We start from the raw sequence: 12660 nt of genomic DNA on the forward strand, positions 1-12660 counted from the left end.
ACTGCTGGAGCTTTCTGGCATCTCTGAGGACGGCTCTCCCATTGTAAAGCCATCCCAAATGCTCAGAAATCTGTTTTACGTGATGCACTTTATCTCTACCCAGCAGCTTTGCACTGTTGGATGATCCACATAAATAAATAAATAAATAAAATTCCTCGTAATCCCCAGAATGTTGTCCCCCCTTGCTGGAGTACTCTGGTGCAACTGATACAATGCACACAGGGAACAGTTTGTCTTAAGCAGAAACATATTATGACTTTGAGTAGTTCAGTACAAGAGTTCCTTTGAACATCCATGTTTTTATTTCTCATTCATCCTTTTCATAGTGCAGTCTCTATCCTGGGTTCAGGAAATGTGTGTTTGTACTTTAAACTTTGTAGCACTGAGATAACGGGGCATATGAAGATGACAGCAAGCTCCTGTTTTGTCCGTTTGATATAAAAATCCATCCTCTCTCTGCCACTTGTGTACACAAAGCCTCCTTCAGGTATGATTTAATACCACATTGAAAATATTGCAGGGGAGAGGAAGTGGAAATCTAGAGATTTCAGATATTCCTGAATGTGATTTACAGGCATTTCTCCCAGTCGTTGTGTGCAAGAGGCCTTTGTGACAGCAGAACTACCTCAGTATCAGCTTGAGGAAGGCAGGATAAATTCAGAGCTATGTGTAATCACAATAACTGGGGGGAGGAATGAGTTATGTAAGGGAAGAGCCATTAGCAGCTGATTACAAACCTCATGTGGAGCCAGGATCAAGAATAAAAAGCAAAGTCCTGCTACATTTTCAGCTTGCTCCAAGGTAATCAGGCAACAGCTACTGCTTTGCCTGCATGGGGTCAAGATTAGATGGGGTCATGCAGGGAAATGATCCGGGCACCACTGGGTGCCCTGAGACCTTGGAAATACCAGTGGGCGGCTCCTGGCCTGCCTCCGTGTCTCCTGCCCTGTAATGCATCTTAGCTTTCTTCCACACTCTCCCTTTCACCTTGCTCATTCTTATCCACTGTTTTCATTTTTCTTCTGATCTTGCTTGCTCCTGCCCCTTTTCCTTACCTTTTTCTACATTCCTGTTATCTCATCTATGGCCCAGGCAGGTCCCTCCCTTGTCCCCTTTCCCAGGATTAGGCTGGATTAGAGCTAGGAGAAGGCAGAACTCTCCAACCCTATAAACATGTCAGGTGTTTTTCATTTTGCCTGGGACGTAACTGAAACCCGCAGCTGATTTAAGGCTCCAGGTCTTTGATCTGAACCATGAGAAGCAGGGACTGTGGGCCATGGTCTTCCACCTGGCAGGTAAAATACCAGCTGTTTGGGATGGTTGAAGCTGCAGGGAATCTTTCCCCATTTCAACAATGCCACGAAAATACTTGTTTTGACAAATTGGCATGATCCCTGGCAAAATGTTTTGTCAATAAATTTGCAATCAGCTTTAATTTAGTAAATCATTGCCTGCACTCCCCTAGCCCATCTTGCAGTTCTTACAGGGAAGTGGCCTATCACTGGCCAGGACTCTATACTAATCAGAACAGGACAGAAAATTGGGCTGCAGTAAGAGAGGCGAGGTAACAAACCTGAGCAGGCTGAAATGCCCCTGCGTCATTTAGTGGCATGCTCTCTGGTTGAGTGCTGTTTCCCTTTCTGCTCCTACCATTAACAGCAGCAACCACTCAGAGAGGTAGTGTCAAGTATGTGTATGAAGGCTTTAAAAAAGTGTAGATTTCTTCAAGAACAGAGAGTAAAAGGCCTGGAACTGTTTACTTTAAAGTAGGGATAAATAACACGGACATACCAATTTTGCAGTGTGTAATTACTCTGTGGGACTCATGGCCCCAAGGCAGTACTGATATGGGAAATTCAGCAGGATACACATTCATGAATAATAAAAGATAATCTGTACAAAAAATAACTATTTTTGTTTCCATGTCTCACAACATAAACTAATTCTCTGAAAACATACAGAACCTTCCTCTATAAGCAGGTAATTGCAAAACTGTCTCCAAGTGACATCTTATGCCACCCTCTACAATATCTGGCATGGGCCATTGCTGGAGACAGGCTACAGAAGGATGGACTATTGATTTGATTCTCCACTTTAATATCCATTCTCCAAGGGACTTTTCCTTCACGATATCTGATGAAAAATGGGACGCAGAACATTTTTCCCAAGCCAGATAAGTGCTCCGTTCTCTCTATTAAGAGTTTGGAATACCTTACTTGCTATCACAGTTGGGAGGACATGGAACAAACAACAGAACTCTAATCAAGATCTTCCCTAATTTCCAAAAAGGCTGCTGCAGAGTTCAGCTGCCTTTTTTATTGATTGTGGTAGTAAGCACAGATGCCACTTACCGTGAAGATGTTTTTACATAGGCAAGGCTATTAGAATGATTTATAATGCCATTGTCTTAAACTGCAATTTTGCTGAAAGCAACAGGAGCAAATTGTGTGCAGCATGGGTAGCTTGAGTTTGCCTCTAGTTTGTAAGAGCCATTATTTTGGTCTTCTAATCATTAAGATTTATGTTACATACATAGGCAAGAAATATTTGAGGTCTTTCCTTTATCCAAGTATTTTTCAGAACAAAAATGAAGCATTACATATCCAGTAACTTATAGGAGATCCCCTGGTACCATGATGATGAGTGCAGTAGAAGTAGCAGAGCAGAAATATGTCAATAGCTGTAAATATTTCCTACAAATCATTTTTTTAAATGTCACGTTTGTGGAAAATCCGTTGGTTGCAGGGTACTAAATCTCTTCTCCTGCTTGCAAAATCACCTTAAGGGTAAGATAAATACATTAAAAATGTTCCTTGGCACACCTTTTGCAGGCCAGTGGGGGCTGCGGTTACTCCAAGGATTGTAGCTAATAAGGCATGCAGCAGCTGTGAGAGAATGGAAACATTTTTCAGAAATCTGAGCGCTAGGGAAAATCACAGAGACCTTCGCTCCTAAGGCTGATAATCCCCCAAAACTCAGGTGGGGTGAGTTAGAGGCCCAAGTATATTTGAGGATCTTCTAAAAATATGGCATATCCTCCTCAGTCACTAAGGAGCTTTACTGCTTTATATGCAACCTGCACATGTAGAGCTAGCCCATGCTCTCTGAAAACGTATGCAATACGGCACAGCTCTGCTGGGAGGCTTAGACCTGCTTTTCTGACAGGCACATGAAGTTTCCACCTGCATTTGCACACCAAAGTGAACAGGGCAGAGATCACATATGGCCTGCTCCCCTCCTCAGGGCTGCGGCTGCCAGAGGAGCTGGAGGCCAAGTAAAGCCAATGTTAAGAGGGAATGTTTTTCTCAGAGTGAGCAAGCAAGAGAAACGTGCTCCAACCTTAAAGTAATGAGCTCATTTCTCTTGGGTTCATTGCCAAAAAAAAAAAAAAAAAAAAAGAGTGGCCCAACTTAAAATGATTTTGATTGTCCAAATAGTGCATTATGTATGTCCTAAAACAATGTATCATATACTCATCCCAAGTCTCCTAATTCTGGAGGTTTTATGAGACCTCTTTGGTGTGCACCAGCAGCTGTTCACTCACAGCAGGCAAGTTAGTGCTCTGCGCCGTCGAGCAAGCTGCAGAGTTACTGGTCTCCAGTAAACTTAAACAAACAGGTAAGCAGTCACATTCAGTTTGTAATACAGAGGACAGATGACTGCATTTCTGCAAACCGTTTTATACTGCCTTGTAGTCATCCTTCTCCAACACCATGAAAATGTTAGTCATAAATTACTCCTTCAACATGAACAAGATATTTTATCTATCTGCCTACCCACCTTTTTTAAAAACTATTTCCCTGGTTCATTGTACTTACATTTCGTCCTGGAGGCCTGAGGGATGCTTGCTGGATATTGAATTGTTCTCAGTTCATGTACTGACCAGAAATGTTAATTTTTACACAGCCCTTTTCACTCCTGAGTCATTCTTCTCCTGATGAGAAGTTAAAAATAGAGAGGTTTACTCTTAAGTATAATATGCAGTGTTTGGAAGAAAGCACTACATTTTATCAGTCAGACTTACAGGATGGGCAGCAATTAAATATTAGTCCATAGGCCAGATAGGAATACCAGGACTCCAGTTTATTTTTCTATAGGCAGGGATATATCTACCACAGAGGCATTAAAGGGTTAGTATTTTCAAAACTAACTAAAGTGCAACTATTACTTCTGCTGCAAAACAAAGGGCTCTGTTATTCACAGACTTTTCCACATGTAACTTCTGGTAGTGGCTTGATTTTTACCAGTGAACAACCTCTCAGATGTATTCCACAGTTTTAGATTCCTCCTGTTGTCCCTCACAACACTGTTATGATTTGTAGGACTGTCGGAGGAGAACCATGCAAATGCCTGTGCACCTACCATTTTATGTTCCCTCCTGTTTTGTTACTTCCATCAGCTTTAAACCAGCAGGAAGGGAGGTGGGAGAAATACAGCATTTTCTTTTATTGTTTCCAAGTGTTTGAGGAATGACAAACATTTGTTTTTCATTTAAATGACTGCTCCTCCCCAGCATAACCCAAACAAATATTGTGATATTTTGAACTTAATGTAATAGCTTACCACAATGCTGCCACTTGTGAGAGGAGGCAAGTGGAAAGGTGTTACAAGAAAACTTGTCTATGCCTTCTTTTAGAAGTTCAAAACGGTGGCTACAAAAAAAGAGAGAGTGTCACTGCCTGCTTTTGTGGTGGTTTTATGTTGTAGCTAACGTGTATTTAGCGTGTGGCCATTCCAATGTCCAGGAAGACCCTAATGATGGAAAGCAGTGGCTTGGCAGCACGATGAGGAGCGCTGTGCTGTTGGGAATGCCTGGCTGCCCCAGACACCGTTTTGGTGACCTGATGCAGAAGTTCAGTGCGTGACAGTGACATAGGGGAATGTCGGAGGTATAAAATGGTATTTCTACCCCATTTAAAGACCTGGTGGGACAGAGGCTGTGTTACTGGGGTGGTAGTTTTCACCACCCCAATGACCCTCCCTCTTGGGTAGGGAGTGGACTGGCCAAGTGTAAGGAGCACTTGTAATACCATGGTAACGCTAATTACTTTCACAGTGGGTAATATCAGTGCTGAAATGTGGGTACCAGGGATGTATTAAGCCTCATGCCCTCTGAGCAGACATCATGGAGAGTGCTCAATGAGTTAGGACAGCTCTGTAAGCTCTTCCCAAAGCATTTCCCCTCTGGCATCCTTTGCTTTTTACATAACCCCGTGGCCTGCTCAGAGCAGTGACCGTGCCTCCCTCGGCACAGAGCCAGACTGCGTGACAGCGCTCCTTGCGATGGGAATATAGCTCGAGAGCACATCCCCTTCTTAGCTGCAGCAGCCTCATACAAAGGCCTCTGCTTGCCAAGGGCTGGATCTGGTTCTCAGGGATACGCTGTGCACATTAACCTTCCTGTAAGAAAATAACCTTACCCAATACTGTGTGTAGGTGGAGGAGATGATGGAAGGGAAGGAAAGTTGCTGCTGGCAAATAACCAGTTCAACAGTTTAATACAAATTCTTAATTTTCGTGCTTGTGAGAAAGGCCAAATAGACTTTTTCAAAATGAATAGATGCTTTATGTGTGCTTGATTCTAGTACTTGTCCAGGATTCTTTAGGGATGGATTGTGCCTGAATGTTGCCTAGAGAGGCACAGAGTGCCTCGAACTCACCTCTGGGTGTTCTTCTGAGCAGCTGGGTCCTTGCTTCCCCTCAGGGGAGAGCCGAGCACGTGGGACAGCTTCAGCTCCATACAGGACTGGCGGTGTCATTCCAGTCCGCCGCCGCCCCTAGCAGCGAGGACTCGTGCCCGGGCAGGAGAGTGCATGGTCCACTCGATGGTGCTGACGGGAACCAGAGCTCCCAAGGAGCGCTCCCCCTCGCAGGTGTAGTACTGCTGCACCGCTAATACAGCCTAGCTTCCACTTCTCTGATTTACCGGTCAATTTGATCAACCATTTAATTTTGTCAAAATCATTGACAAAGCACCAAGTTAAGCCACTTCCATGCTCTATGGCTTTGGCTCATTTATTTTAATTAGCTGTAACAAATTCATGGTTAAACAAGGCTCGAGAGGGTGCTAGCTAAATGTGGTACTCATGGCATACGTAGTACCATTAACAAAATGCTTCTCCACAGCTTGACTATATTCTTCCCCATCTAGCTTACAGCTCATTATAGCACTAGAGATAGGAAACAAAATGTAACATCTAATTAAAATGTGAGCCTGTGTCCACAGATGATTCAATAGAAATAAAGGCATTCGGCTGGCAAGAGAAGCAAGAGAGAGTCATCACAATAAAAACGTCTCATTCAAGCAGAATCTGGAGGATGTTACTCTGCTGTGCTAAGGTCCTGCATAAAGTCAGGGGTAACAAGAGTATTCGGGTCCTGATCCAGCAAAGCGTTAAATTTAAAACTGATAACAACTAAATATCTGTTGTTCTCATTAAGCATTCTGAACCCCACTGCGTAATAACAATCTTCAGCCTGCCCCGTTGGTTGTCATAGAAATAGCACAAGCAACCACTTTTTTAGTAATAGGATTTTAGATAGTGTCTTCTCTTATTTTAGTTGTTCTTTTAAAAAATATATTGATGCATTTGAGTGTATAAGTAGATGAGATGGCTACTGCCAGGTAGAATCTAATGTGTGTTAGGTTAAGTACCTTAGATGTATGCACAAAATTCCCCTTCACATTGCACGTTTTTATGTTGTTACCATCCCAAATACACATATTCCAAATATACAGATATGAGCTTAAAATGATGAATGCTAAACATAAGCAAAATAATCATCTCTCTCTATATGTCACAGGTAGGACACATCCCTGTCTGATCTGATTTTTTCCAATCAGTATCTACAGATTACAACTACTGTGCCATCCACCTCAGTGTATGGGTTTGGTGAACATGGGCACTCGTCCTTCAAACAGAGCATGAACTTTGCTACTTATGGCATGTTTGTCAGGGATCAGTCACCAGCGGTAAATGAGTTAATGCCACACTTTGTCCTAAAGTTATATCATAAAAAAGAAGCGGCAGACTGTAGCTTTGCCAAGGGAACATCTCTCTCTGTATGATAATATTGCTGATGTGAATTCACAGCAAAAACTGAAAAATGTGCTTTGTCACATGTTTTGTAGGTGTCATATGTTTTAATTAAATGGCAAAATCATGAGTCGTTCTGAGGTGACTTTGAAACTTTTCATCAGAAACCTTCTTATAATATGGTTGGTTGTCAGCAAAATATACTGTGTATGTCAAGATCCTGGTTCAGAAAAGCACTTAATTTCATGCTCAGGTCAATCTCTGTTCATCCAAACAAGCTGGACTTCAGCAGGACTCATTCTTGGGTTAAATATTTGGCTGAAGTAGAGTCAGTTTGATGATGGTATTTTAACTGGCAGAGCATTTCTTAGCCATGTAAGAAATGGACTTTGGAAAGTTTGGCAGAATATGGAAGGTTTAAATAAGAGAGACCAGTAAGAAGCACTGTGACGAGGTAGAAAAAAATAATTCTTTTGTTCTATCAGTTTAACTTCATACTGGTTTAGGTGAAAAAAAAACCCAGCATATCAAAACAAGTCTATTTAACTAGGAGTGAATTTATTTCCTTGTCTTTGCATGTATACCTTGCTGACAAAAACTTTGAAAAATGGCAAAACCAAACTATGACTAATGTATTGTTTATGTTTCAGCCATTTGCCAGTCTTTATGGAGTTCACCCTTTCTATATGTGTGTATAGACTGACTCCAATGCCCGTGGTGTTCTCCTTTTGAACTCCAATGCACAAGGTAGGAAGATATGCGGATTCCCTGCATGGACTACATACAATACAAAGATGCTAAAACAGAAAATATAAATAACTATTTTACCGACTGCTTTTTCAGTGTGCTACAAATGTGACCGATTGTTGCATAACTGAGTTTCCAGGAATTGCTATAAAGTTTTCAAAGAGCTCTCATTAGAATGACTGTTAAACAAGGTAAGGTATTTTCAGTGGAAATATATGATTAATTTTTTAAAAATAGATGCACATACCAGGGAAAGGAGAAGGTAGAAGAAATTACCTCTGGGATCAGCATAACTGAAACAAATCATTTTAGGTTAGTCCTATATTGTGTCTGTGGAGAATAGTTTTGCACGTTGCCATGGTCACCTTACTGTATTAATCCAGTGGTATAATTTGAGAAAAGGGGAATCTTCACTCAGTCTACAAAATCAGTTTCTCCTGGCAGGCAATGGCTTCCAATAAGAAGATTAAAATAGCATAGAGGAACTCTAAACATAAGGTTTTGGTTCCTTTTTATATAAGTGAAAGTGAGACAAATGAATCTTTGCAATATGCTCTATGTGCGACTCTGGATTTATTCCTGCACAGTGTAAATCTGAAAGCACAGATTACAAAAACACTGGGCAACTGCTAGCCTATTCACAGGCCCTGTTTGCCCACCTGACCACGCGTACGAAGTGTCAGGCGCTGCCTTGCAGGAGCACCCCTTCCGGTTGGTGATGCAGTCGTGTGGGCAGACAGGCTGCTTGCACCCCTTTTGCGGAGGGCTGATGCCGAGCGGCCGGCGGGCCGACCGAGCTGCTGCGCGGTGAAGAGCCCAGGCTCACGGGCCTCGTGCGGGCATAATGTGTACTGAGAACCTGGTTTTCCCTTTCAGATGTTTCTCTGAGTCCAAATCCATCCTTAACTTTCCGCACTGTTGGAGGTGTCCTTGACTTCTGTGTGTTCCTTGGACCGACTCCTGAAAACGTAATTCAGCAGTACACAGAGGTTAGTGGAAAAGCACATATAGCATATGGAGTAGTACCTTGTAATGAATTCACATTAGGATCTGGTAATGTTATCGGGTAGTTCAACCAAACCTTTGTCCTGCTGCGTTTACACAAATCTGTAGCTTACGTGGTAAGGCAGGTGGGGACAAACAGCGGAAAAATCCTGTGGACACATTAGCAGTAAGAGGAAAACTAGACCACAGGAAAGCATAGACCGTTACTTAAGGGGAAGACAAGAAAAGAACAAAGGACACAAAAAGGCTGAAATGCCTTTTTTTCTGAAGTCCTCTCTCAGATAGTTAGCGGTGCAGATACTCATACCCCCTTTAACAAGGGGATAGCAACACCACTGTTGTGAAGAAAATGGTGGCTATTTGGTCTTTGTATCTACTGGGAATAGAGCACTGAGATAGTATGAAGAAGATTAAAATTCAGTGCTAGGAAAATCCTTTCTTACAAGAGGAATGAAGCACTGATTCTGGGAGGTTGTGAAGCATCCACACATGTCAGAAATTTTCAGGAACAAGTTAGATAGATGTCTGCCAGGAATAATCTATATTTACCTAAAAAGCAGAGGTTGATCTAGTGGACATCTTGGGATGCTTTCCAGCCGTTCCTTTCATTGGCAGAATCATATTGTTGTATATACAGCCACTCTATTATTCTAACTGAGCAGTGTTTTGCAAAAAAAAAAAAAAAAAAAAAGAGGGGGGTGGGGGAAGGGAATCTAGAAATGTTAGTAGGCAGAAGACTACTAGGAAATGATCAAAAGACATGTCAAGTGCCATAGATAAGAAAACTTCCCGTTGGTGACTGGACTACATTGTGCATTACTACAGCAGGGGTACCTTTTCTCTTTCAACTCCTTTTGAATTTTTCCATAAGGGAGGTATCTTTATCTATCTACTCAAATTCTTATCACAGGGCCCATTATCACAGCATATGAGCACCATCTACAACACAAAAATCAAAAATCTCATGTGGTTGGTAGTATAATTTTCTCTTTACTTTCTTCAAGACTGCTGCGGTCTGATTAAATTTTAGTTGCATGTTCCTTTCCCTTTCCCGTGCTGTCCCTTGTGCTAAGAGTATTTTTCTTTCACAGAACAATAACACTAACATTTCCCAAATCACAAGTGCTGTTGCAGTAGTTTATCCTCAGTACAGTTAGTGTTTTGAGTACAGACCCTTTTGTGCCACCTGTGAGTTCCCCGGTTTGTGGGAAGGCTGCGGTTTCTCCAGGAGCGCATTATGCAGTCGGCTGAGGGAGCCAGACGGAGTTTCTAACACTTTTCCCCTTTTTGTCTCCTTGATATGTGTGAGTCAGAGAGTTTGCAAGTGTAGGAAACAATGAGGAAGAGATTAGTCTGCCCTGTTAACATGATTAAAGGAGCTGTTTTTTCCTTTAATAATCCGAATCAGAAGTAGATTTTGACTTAATTTGCATATATAAAAAGAGGCCTCACGGTTGTCTTGAGCTGATCCAAGCTTCTTCAGTCCAGGTAGTTCGGGGCTAGCAGGGTCATCTTGTTGAGACTGAAGGGGAGAAAACGACTTGGGTGGGGAGGTAGCCAGTTGCAGGGCTTGTCCTGTTTCCTCAGGAGGACTGAGGACAGCAGGACTGTTTCCCGACATTGGAAAAGGTCCTGGAAGGGCTAGAATGAAGGGGAATATTGGGGATTGTTTTAAATGTATGCATACCAGTGTATCTCGCAAGAGACAATAATCTTTTGCAACTCAAGTTTCAAACGCACCTTTTGGAGGCTCCCTTTTGTGCTCCATGGTGCTGTATCTGATTAGTGGCCCTAGTCTCATTCTCTTTCTTTTTGTTTCTGCCTGCCTCATCTCTCTGTCTTTTCCTCTGCTGTTCTGCCCCGTTCTCAGGGCTGTCTGTCCATGCCCAAAGAGTGGGGCCCTGTGCACCCACACAGTGCAGGGAACTGAAAAGAAAAGTTTTGTGTGCAGGAAGAGGCTCTCTGTGAACAAGAAAAGTCCCTTTAGCATCAGCTATTTTGCACTCTGTACCAGCAACAAGTATAACCTCATAAAGACTGCTTGGTCCTGCCATTTCCCTCCATAGTCCATTTCCCTTGCAAAGTGCAGCACCTAGGCATGACCTTAGCACCTGTCACGAGTTTTCGGGGAAACAAGGAGTCAAGGTTGGCATGGCCCTACTCTAGAAACCTGCAGAGGGCGATGGGGTGCTCTGGTGATCTGCGTCTCTGAAATATTTTCAGATTCTTCGATGTCATCAAAATTTGCTGAAAGTCCCCTTTTGTGCCTTTTATAAACCCATGTTTATGCTATAGGCAGTCCATGCAAAAATGTATACATTATATATATATGTATTTTTACATATATATTATATATATATAGTATGTATTTATATATGTAAAGAGAGAGAGGTGAAGAGGAGAAGGTGTACTGTGTGGAGCAGAAGTTCAGATCAGTTTTCTGTTGGTTTGTGTTGTAACGGCTTGGATCCCCTCCCATACCGCTGCCTCTGTCCTGCACCTGCTGCACTCACTGGAGACGTGGCCAACGTGGTGTAGCAGAGCTAAGGAAGCACTGTTTGGCCAGTGGCCTGCTGTTTCTCCCAGTGTACAAGGTGATGGGTAATGGGGTAGTTTGGGTCTCTCTTCTCTGACACTGATTTTTGCAAAACTTGTGGGCGCTTCATGTCTCTGAGATCTTGGATGAAAAAGGCCAAAGGTTTCAGAACATGTTTGGAGGGAGTGATATACTGAGCGATGGACTGGGCATAGCATGACTGAAGCGCTAATATTGGTGGAGGTACGAGAGAGGAGAGGATTTTTCCCCAAAGAAGGCGCCATGCTGCTTGCAGTGGTCTGGGCACTGGGACTGGCAGCCTGGTGTGCTGTGACCTGCTTCCCGCTCTGATGCCTGCTCTCCCTGGTGGCTGTGGTGGCCTCCCCAGTGTAAAATGCTGCGCTCTTGGGGACTCTTCCCTCATTCGGCAAAGGTATGTCTGTAAGGAGTGGTGCTGGAGTGGACCAGAGATGCTGCCCACTTTGGGGGATAGCTTGTGCATCACCCTATTCCTGTTGGGTCTGCTGTTTTTCCTGGTTTTAAGCCAGTTCTTGCTGTTGCTGAGCGTCTAGGCTCCCAGGCAGAGTCATCAGTGTTCAGGCTCTCCCCTCTTAGTGTTGCCAGGCCTTAAACTTGCCTGTGACCATCTCCTCTGCTGGCACCTCTCTGCAGCTGTCCCCAGTCAGATGCTGTGCTATGTGTAAGAAACCTCTCCAACTCACATCCTGACTTCTCTGGCATTTAAACCCAGTAGGGACATGCAGGGCCTCGCGGGCCCTGTATGCATGTGACACTTGGTGGACACATGGGAAGGAGTAGGCGTAGGGACCACAAATCACTTTTTTAGTAGCCTCAGCTGCTGCCTCTGGGGAAGCCTGATGAGAGCGGGGACAGAAAGAAACCCATCTCAGCATGCCAAATGAGGTTGTTTGGCTACACCGCTGCTGCATTGTCATGTCTTGTCCAGTTGGCCATCCTTTTTGCTAGCCACTGGGGCAGCACAGCCCAGAGCTGGCACTGCCAGGGCTGCTCAGCAGCGGAGTGTGTGTACACGCTGGGAGTGCTGGGACCGAGCTGCCACACTGCTCCTGATGAATGACACTGGCACCGGGAAGGCAGATGGGTGGCAGCCCTGGCTCTGCCTGCACAGAGGGTTCACCCTTCCAGCTACACCAGCCCATCCCTGCTGTGGCTCCCCGAGACTAGAGGGAAACGAGAAGACTAGGGAGCAGGGAAGTCCTCTGCATGGCTCAGTGGCATACAGCTGGCACAGTGGCGGTTTGCCATCTTGTGACAGCTCTTGGCTAAATGCCAAAGCAAGTCAGCCTTCCAGCT

This window comes from Struthio camelus, chromosome 1 (assembly GCF_040807025.1).
Source record: "Struthio camelus isolate bStrCam1 chromosome 1, bStrCam1.hap1, whole genome shotgun sequence".
In the NCBI taxonomy this organism is placed as follows: domain Eukaryota; kingdom Metazoa; phylum Chordata; class Aves; order Struthioniformes; family Struthionidae; genus Struthio; species Struthio camelus.